We start from the raw sequence: 9952 nt of genomic DNA, 5'->3' as shown, positions 1-9952 counted from the left end.
GGTTTTTGTGAAATGAAGGTGGTAAGCAGTTGAATTTCTGACTGATAAGAGCAATGGCATTCTAAAACTCTTCTTCGTCGTCATATTCTGAGTCAGCTTCATATGACTACGGTGGAGAGTCATACGAGGTGGGATAGGTTTGAGTGTGAGGTGATTGGGCTACTAATGCGAGTGGTCCTCCGAAGTCTGAACAGTCCTTGAGTATAGTGGACTCTTGAGATTGCAATTCTCCATAAAGCTTATAAAGAGATAAGGAGTGAATCTTCCTGTCACCTTGTACAAGCATTTTGGCTGTTGTCCAGTGTCTTCCTAAGCCATTAAGAAACTGCAGATTTGTTTCATGATTGCTGCGGATGGTACCCGCATTGGACAGTTTTGTGACAATCAAGTTGAACCTTTTAAATGAGTCTTCCAAACTTTCACCAGAGTGGGCTTTGAAGTTATTGAATTCGTTGAGTGCTATAGTGAGCTTTTTGTCTTGAGCCTGCTCTAAACCTTCATACAAGTTTTTGAGAACATCCCAAATCTCCTTTGCTGATTTGCAATTTATGATGATGTCGAAGTTTTCAGGAGCAACTCCACAAGAGATATCATAAAAGGCAATAGCATCACTTTCCATCTTGTCTAGATCATCTTTTGTGGGACGATTCAAAGATGGTTGATCTCCTCCAAGCCTTGCTGTGGCTCCATCAGTTTGAACAAGGGTAAGGACTGGAACGTGGGGCCTTTCTTCTACAGATCTCCAGACATATCTACCAAGTCATCTGAGATACCTTTCCATCCTTTGAGACCAGTGATGATACTCATTAGCAACCAGTATTGGGGCTCGATTGGAACCACCAATACTGTTGGAAACATTTAGTGATAATGATTGTGCCATTTGAAATTTTGTTTAGAGATGAGCTTCAGTGGTATAGAGGACTCTTTAAAAAATCAGAGTTCCGATTTTCAAAAACCAACCACTATGTCTCTGATACCAATTGTTGAGAGAAAAACTTTAAGACACACTTGAACAAGATGGTTAGAACAAGTATATAGTGGAAAAGTTAATCTCGAAGGATCTGTTAGCTCAACAATAATATTAATAGTTAGAAGTTAGCGAGTTAGATGCGGGAAGTAAAGTAATGTAAATGACAGCAATTGTTATATCAAGAATACATGTAAGTTGATTCATAACTTGGAATGCATTCAAACCAATGTTAGTAAGTGAGATCAAACTTAGTGAATAAGTCACAAGGACTTGCTCCGAAGAGTGATTATAATTTGATATGTTTAAGTAAGAAGTGGAGAGTGAAGAGTGATAGAATGATAACTTTAGAATTTGTATTCAGATGAAATGCATAAGTTATCAGTGAACAGGAGAGGTATACATTACAGAAGAATAAGTCTCTATTTATAGAGACATAGAGCTACACTAGATTACAACTCGATAAGTAGCCATGCAAGGCATACAGGATAATAGAGTGTATTACACAAAAGACAAATAAAGTAATCCAGCTAATGACTGCGGTAGCTGACTCTGGGTGTTGATGTGGTTGCAGTAGTGAGATGGTTGTGGTAGCTAAGTTCAAGAGGGTCACTTCCATGATTCGACATTAGGAAATGGTGATAAGGTGAATCCATAATTGAACAAACCGGTTGAGGAAGACAATAAAGAAGTGACAAAAGATGGTTTTTATTCGAATCAATGCACAATTGAAAATGGTTTGAACAAAAACTGAACAACTTTTCAACAACAAAAACCTAATCATGTTTGGGAAGTAAAAATTAAAAACTCAAGTGTTGATCATAAAAACAAAGAAAAAGGTGCTAATTCTTTACCTAGAGATTCAAAATCTCAAAAGACTAAAGGACAAGTTTTCAAGGAAAATATTGAAAATTTGGTTTGTGAGGAAATTATTTTGAATACAAAAGAAAGAAACAAAGCTTATTGGAAAAATGTAAAAGGTTTTTAAGAAAAAAACAACTGAACAAGCTCAAACATTTTCTCAAAATAAGAGGTCATTTTAAACCAACACATCTCAAAAACAAAATGGTTTTCCATAAAGTCGAACTAATGTTCAAAATCAATTTCAACCTCATAATGTTCAAAATCATGGAAATTCAAATTTTGCTCAAAATTAACGTTAAAGAAACTTTGATCAAAATTATAGAAATGGAAGTTTTGTTCAAAACAGGGATCAAAGGAATTTTTTTGTAACATCTCGAAATCAGATATATCCCCTTGGCCCTTCTTCTTTCCCTAAGTTGTCAAATTTAGTCCTTGAAATATTTTTTGGCAATTGAGTATGTTGCACGTACTCATGAGCGAGTTCTTGACGCGGAGCTACCCAGTACACCGGGCGTACCATAGTGTACGCTGCGCGTACAAGGTTCAGATTGAAACCCTAATTGTGGGGGTAAGCCCTATATAAGTAACATATTGGCCTCACTTTTAGCCACCATTTCAAGAGAGTGAAACCCTAAGAGTGTCAAACCCACATTCTAGAGCTTGTGTGTGTTTGTGTTTGAGCTTGATAGTGTTTTTCTGACCCTTTGAAGAGAAGAAGGTGCCATTGAAGAATCTAGAGTTGGAGTGCAAGCTTTGGATCTGAGCTTTTCAGAGGTTGGAGCATCACTACGAGGTAAAAAGCTCAAAGCTTTCTTAACCTTTTTGGTATTTGTGCATTATGGGCCATTTTTAGGGTTTTTGTCCCAAAGGTGGAGACTTTATGAGTAAGGAGCTCCATAGACCATGATCTGCCCCTTTTGAGTGTATATTGTGTTTTAGATCCATAAAAATCCAATCTTTGACGTTAAGAGTGAACCGTGCATGAGTTGTGAGTTTCTTAAGGAAAGAAGTGGTGTGATTCGGGTGTTGGTGACCTTTATTGCCATGCAAAGGCTTAAAGCCACCGACTTTATGGATTAAGATGCTTTAGAGTGACCAGATATCGGATTTGAGCTCATGTCTTAACCGATTAAGAGAAAAATCATTAAGTTGGTGAAACTGGGGCATACGTTGGGCGTAGTCCCAGTATGCACATCATAGGGGCCGAGTGTCCCCGATTCTGTATAGTATCCGAGTACGCCCAACGTACAAAGCTTGTACGCACCGCGTACTCCTTAGGGTTGCCTATTGTTGACTTTTAGGGTTTAGTCAACATGTGGACCTTTGGACCATTGGAGGGGTAGAATGGTCTTTTACCCTTCTGAGTGAATATAAAAAGGGACTGTCTAGCCTTTAAGAGTCGTTTATAATTAGAAGTGAATTTTGTTTGTGATTAGGTGGAGGCTAGATCAGTGTTTCGAGTTCAAGATCGTCCGAGTTTACCCGGGGTGAGTCTTCTCACTATACATTACCTAGGGTGGTATCTATGTATGGACCGGAAGGTCATAGGTGTTTGCTTGAGATTATGTGTTTTGTTATTATCTATGCTATGTACTATTCTGATCAGACTGGAGGGTCCAACAATTTACAAGGCCAGAGGGTCCTCAACCAAACCGGATCGGAGGGTCCAACGAGCTAGACCGGACCAGAGGGTCCAACGAGCTACGGGACTGGAGGGTCCCGCTGAGACACATTCACTAGAGGGTCGTACAGAGTATAGCCTCGAGTGGCGAATTGTTGTATGTGGTATTTTGGGGAACTCACTAAGCATTCGTGCTTACCATGTTATGTGTTATGTGTTTCAGGTACCATAGAGGATCGCAGGAAGGCACCGGCGTGATTGTACACAAACTCTTGATTTGGAGTTGTATTTGTGGATCCTGGAATTGAAAAATTGTTTTGAAAACTTGTTAATTGTTTTTTTTTTGGATATTTAAGGATGAGACATATGTTTTATGAATATTAAAAATGAAAATCCTAGTTTGAAATTTCTTGTCGTTACAAGTTGGTATTAGAGCCTTGGTTTCAGGGATTGGGATACAGCTTCGGGCATATTTGGACTCAAACTGAGGATTTGAGAAAAGTTTTCAAAAAGAAACATTTTTTTTTCTAAAAAGAGAAAAGGATTTCCAGAAAGAGCGGAAAAGAGCAGTGTGTACAATCAGCCAGCGCCCGAACGGTGATTTCCCAAAATACCCTTACATTATGTGTTATGTTGTTATGAGATGTGTTATGCATGCTAGAGTAGGCTAGGTGAATCATATCTTAGGGCTAGGGTGGCCTGATATGTGATGCCTTAGCCTAGGAGTTTATGCTGTTGTGAGTTGCTTTGAGTGCATGTAGGTAGCAGATGGTAGCTTGTGAGAATTCTGCTAGAGAGTAGGCTGTATTCAGGGTGGTATAGAGTATTTGCGAATTGGGATCCTAGGAGGAGGACTTGGTGTGGATACGGATACGATATGGAAGGTAGTATTGGGCACCTACTACTGAAAGCACCGGATCGGTAATCATTCCAAGTAAGAATCCTTAAGGTGCTAAGGAACAAGTAGGAACGGTTGATCGAGTATGAGTAATCTCGGTTGAGTCTCTGATTATTTTATGTCATATTTTCAGAGTCATCATGATGGGAATGTGCCACAACTCAGGTGGCAGTGGTACTAGTGGTACTAGTGATGAGGAGATTAGTAGGTGGATTCATGAGGATGTGGCTGCAGCCATTCGAGCTGAGATACCGGAGATGTTTGGGTCTATCAAGAACATGAACCCACCAGAGTTTGACGGGACCCACTAGAGTTTGACGGGATGCATGAACTGATTGCTGCTATGAGATGGATCTCTGATATTGAGGGTAGTTTCTACACTTGTTCCTTCCCGGAACATTTGAGAGTACGGTTCACGCTGAACCAGCTTCGCTTGGGAGCGAAGGATTGGTGGAAATTTTTGACAGCTGACTTTTCTAGTACAGAGCTGACCACGGTGACTTGGGAGAGGTTCACCGCTATGTTTCGAGATGACTATGTTCCCTCAGTGGAGGGGGAGTGATTAGCCCAAGAGTTCTTGTACCTCAAGCAGGGGATTGAGTTTGTGACCGTGATCACACGAATGTTTCATGAGCGGACGTTATTTTGCCCTGAACCCGTGTCTACTGAGCAGACGCGTATGAGACGATATTTGAGCATCCTGAGGAGAGACATTCATGAGTTTGTGGCGAAATCGTCATACCAGACATTTGCCGAGCTTCAGGTGAATGCTCGGAAGAAGGAGATTTAGCTAGAGACTCAGGCCAGGGAGGAGCAAAGTCTCAGAGGAGGGATAGGCGACCAACATAGTCTCAGCCCGTGGCCAAGCGGGCAAAGCCCGTTGATTCGAGATTGGGAGGTCAGAAGGGCTGCACTTGTGGGAAGTCCAAAAAGAGCCATGATGGGATGTGCAGGTCTGGTATGTGTTACAAGTGTGGGAAAGAGGGGCATATCACAAGGGATTACCCCAAGGGATTTTCAGTTTGCTTCCATTGCAAACTGACTAGCCATAGGAAGGCCGAGTGCCCGCAGTTGATTCAGGGATCAGCGTAGGGATATGCGCCTTCTACCGCTCAAGCTACAGAGAGCCGGCCCGTGAAGGCCGAGGTACCGAAGGCTCGCAACAGAGCCTTCCAGGTGACAACAGAGGAGGTCCACGCAACACCCGATGTTGTGGCTGGTATGTGATCTTTTGCTTATTCTTTTGTTTATATATGGTGCTTATATGTGATATGTTTAGGTAATTTTCTTGTGAATTTTGTACCAGCTTTGGTGTTGTTTGACTCGGGTGCGAGTCGATCTTCCGTATCGCTAGCATTTAGTCGTCATGTTAGTAGCCGACGTGAGGCATTAAGTCGAACTTTGAGAGTCTCCATAGCTGATGAGCATGCTGTTTTTGCGACTGATGTGATCCGGGGATGTGTACTTGAGATTTTTGGAGTCGATTTTCTGATGGATTTGGTACCTATCGTAATGGGGGATGTTTAGATCATCATGGGCATGGACTGGTTGAACCAATTCGGAGCCATGATCGACTGTTAGCGACAGCTGGTGACCATCCGAAACCCTAGTGGGCAAGTACTTGCAGTGTTCAGCGAGGGTACTCGATCTAGGTCAGCATTTTGTTCGGATGCCAGGGCGAGGCAGAGGTTGCAGCAGGGTTGCATGAGCTTTCTGGCGTATGTTTCAGATACGTGGCATATTACGGAGAGACCGAGTTCTATCGCGGAGGTTCCGGTAGTTAGCGAGTTTCTGGACGTTTTCCTCGAGGAGTTACCGGGTTTGCCTCCCAAGAGGCAGGTGGAGTTTCACATTGATTTGCTTCCTGGGGTGGCACCTATCGCCAAGGCACCCTATTGCCTTACGCTACCGGAGATGCAGGAGTTATTCTCGCAGCTTCAGGAGCTGTTGGGAAAGGGATTTATTCGGCCGAGTAGCTCGCCGTGGGGAGCGCCGATCCTTTTTGTTAAGAAGAAGGATGGTTCACATTGGATGTGCATTGATTACCGGGAGTTGAACAAGTTGACGTCAAGAACTGTTATCCATTGCCGAGGATCGAGGATTTGTTCGATCAATTGCAAGGTGCATCTTGGTTCTCCAAGATCGATTTGAGGTCTGGTTATCATCAGATGAGAGTTCGTGAGGATGATATTCCGATGACATCATTTAGAACTCGTTATGGGCATTAAGAGTTCGTGGTGATGCCCTTCGGGCTCGCCAATGCACCAACAATGTTCATGGATCTCATGAACCGGGTATGCAGACCTACGTTGGATCGTTCGGTGATCGTGTTCATTGACGATATTTTGGTGTATTCGACGTCTAGAGATCAATATGAGGAGCATTTGAGATAGGTTCTCGGAGTATTGAGATCAGAGAGGCTTTATGCCAAATTCTCCACGTGTGATTTCTGGTTACTAGAGGTCCAGATCTTAGGACACCTTGTTAATCAAAATGGGATTTTGGTCGACCCGGCTAAAATTGAGGCGGTTATGAGTTGGGAGGTGTCGAGATCCCCCACCGAGATCAGGAGTTTTCTGGGGTAGTCGCCTACTACCGGAGGTTTATCCAAGATTTCTCCAAGATTGTTGTTCCTCTCACCAAGTTGACCAGGAAGGGTGTTGCTTTTGTTTGGGGTCCCAACCAGCAGACCTAGTTTGAGACTCTTCGCCAGAGGTTGTGCGAAGCTCTAGTGTTAGCTCTTCCTGAGGGAATGGAGGACTTCGTGGTTTACTATGATGCATCTATATCAGGTTTAGGTGAGGTGCTTATGCAGAGGGGGTACGTGATAACATATGCATCGAGGCAGCTGAAGCCTAATGAGACGAGGTATCCCACCCACGTTTTAGAGGTGGGGGCAGTGGTGTTCGCCCTCAAGATCTGGTGCCATTACTTGTATGTGGGTTCAGTGTACCATTTACATGGACCACAAGAGCTTGAAGTATCTAATGGATCATCCTAACCTGAATATGCCCCAGAGGAGATGGTTAGACATGGTAAAAGATTACGACTTTGAGATTCTGTACCACCCGGGCAAGGCTAACGTGGTAGCCGATGCCTTGAGCCGCAAGGCGGAGAGTTCCCCGATTTAGGATTTATGCATGAGGATGACTGTGATGACTCCGGTGTTGGATACCATTCGAGAGGCCCAGGCGGAGGCCGTGAGTCCAGAGAACCGCAAGAGGGAGCAGGTGATTGGGCAGGTATCTGAGTTTGTGACAGATAGTCGGGGACTTATAACCTTTCGAGGTCGGGTTTGGGTGCCTTATATGGGCGGAGCTCCTAGCATTCTGATAGAGGAGGTGCATAGATCAAGATTTTCGATCCATCCCGGGGCCACTAAGATGTATTTGGATCTGAAGAGAGACTATTGGTGGCCCTGTATAAAGAGGGATGTAGCATGGGTAGTAGAGAGGTGCTTGACCTGCTGCTGGGTCAAGGTTGAGCACCAACGTCCTCATGGTCCATTGCAGCCTTAGGAGATTCCCAAGTGGAAGTGGGAACAAATCTCGATGGACTTTATCACCAAAGTGCCGAGGACGGCGCATGGAGTTGATGTGATCTGGGTGATCATGGATCAGTTGATGAAGAGTGCTCACTTCCTTGCTATTAGTGAGAGCTCTTCTCCTGAGAGGCTGGCAGAGATTTATGTGCCAGGGGTGGTAACTCAGCATGGAGTGTTTACGTCCATAGTTTCGGATCAGGATGTGAATTTTACTTCCAGATTATGGAAGAGGTTCCATGAGGAGCTGGGAACACAATTGCATTTTAGTACCGCCTACCACCCACAGACAGACGGACAGAGTGAGCGGACGATTCAGACACTCGAGGACATGCTTTAGGCATGAGTTATGGATTTTGGTGGGAGTTGGGACTCATACCTTTCTTTGGCTGAGTTTTCCTATAACATGTAACATCCGGATTCCCAGGTATCTCATTTTAAGTATTTATATTGAATATTAGAGAGGGACTCAGTGAGTAGGCACTCAGACTCGCCGAGTGGGATTGCGCATGTGTTGGTATGATTTAATGGAGGACTCGACGAGTCCATACGTGAACTTGACGAGTCCACGCTGTTTAATGAAACCCTAATTTCTCAGGTTTGGGGCGTATCTAAGGACCCTGGTAGCCACCATTTGTGGCTACCAGACCATTGAGAGAAACCCTTATAGCGCCTGATCGTTTGTGAGGGAGAAAAAGGCATTATTGGACCTTTGTGGGTTTGTTTTGCAAGAAGAAGTTGATTCCAGCTTAGAGGAGGCCAAGGAGGTTGCTTATTTGTGGATTTCAAGCAAAGGACATCATTCTTGAGGTAGCATATCGATCCTTTTTTTGTTTTGTTAAAGAATCCATGGATCTAGGGTTTTCTATACCCTTTATTGAGTTGATTTGTTGGGAATATGGTCCCTTATCGTGTTTAGACATCAGATCTGGATCCATAGTGGTCCGGAGAACCCATTCCGTCTTGCTTTATGAGGAGTTATGGAAGAAACGGACTTAAGATGTTGTATGTGGGGCTAAATCATCAAGTAGTCTCATTTGGATGTTGCATGAGCATCAAGTTCGATCCTTTACGTGATTATTGAGCTTGGGAAGATTAGATCTATGGATTAGAGGAACAGATTTGACCTTAGAAGCTTATTTGAGTGTGAGCATGGAACGAACTCGCTGAGTCCATGAGCGGACTCGACGAGTCAAGTCGGGGTTGCCCCTTGATTCGTGATAGGTGTAACTTGATGAGTGGAAGAAAGACTCGACGAGCCAAGAGAGTCTGAAAGGATTCAAAGGACCTGTGTGGACTCGTCGAGTCACCTTTGTGCACTCGACGAGTCGGGTCAAAGTTGACCATTGACTTTCGTTGACTTTAGGGTTCTGGACAAGACTGATACATGAGAGTTCAGGGAAGGGTAGAATAGTCTTCTACCCAGTCTGTATAAATGAGATCATGGGGTAGTATTGACCGGGAATGTTATTTGAATAATAGGAGGAGGCTAGGTCGAGACGTTGAGCACGAGAGTTTATCCGATCTCATTGAGGTGAGTCTTCTTAATATACCTTACCCAATGGGGTGATTATGTGTGACCGGAAGGTCTTATGTGTATGATGAAAATATGATGTATGTTGTATATGTAATATGTTATGATATGAGTATGATGATACGGACCGGAAGGTCAACAGAGCATGGACCGGAAGGTCAACAGAGTTATGGGATGGAAATCCCTTGAGACACTTGGATCGGAAGATCCCATAGAGCTATGGCCTGGAAAGGCGTATGTGTTGTATGTGGTATTATGGGGAACTCACTAAGCATTATTGCTTACTGTTTGTGTATTATGCGTTTCAGGTCGCAATGATGATCGCGGGAAGGCGCCGACATGATCAGTACACACTTATGGTGGAGATGTTTTGAGATTCTGGGGATTTTGATTTGCACTTATGTTATGTAAAAACAATTGATACATGTTTTTGAGAATTGTGATTGAAAAATTGTTTTGAAATTTCACGGTGTTACATAACAACAGCCATAACTCAAGCATCGGTATGGCTCCCTTTGAGCTTTATT

This window comes from Lactuca serriola, chromosome 1, assembly GCF_051521515.1.
Source record: "Lactuca serriola cultivar US96UC23 chromosome 1, Lser_US96UC23_V15, whole genome shotgun sequence".
Classification (NCBI taxonomy): domain Eukaryota; kingdom Viridiplantae; phylum Streptophyta; class Magnoliopsida; order Asterales; family Asteraceae; genus Lactuca; species Lactuca serriola.
The sequence above is the reverse complement of the archived record's forward strand: the minus strand, read 5'-3'. Positions refer to the sequence as shown.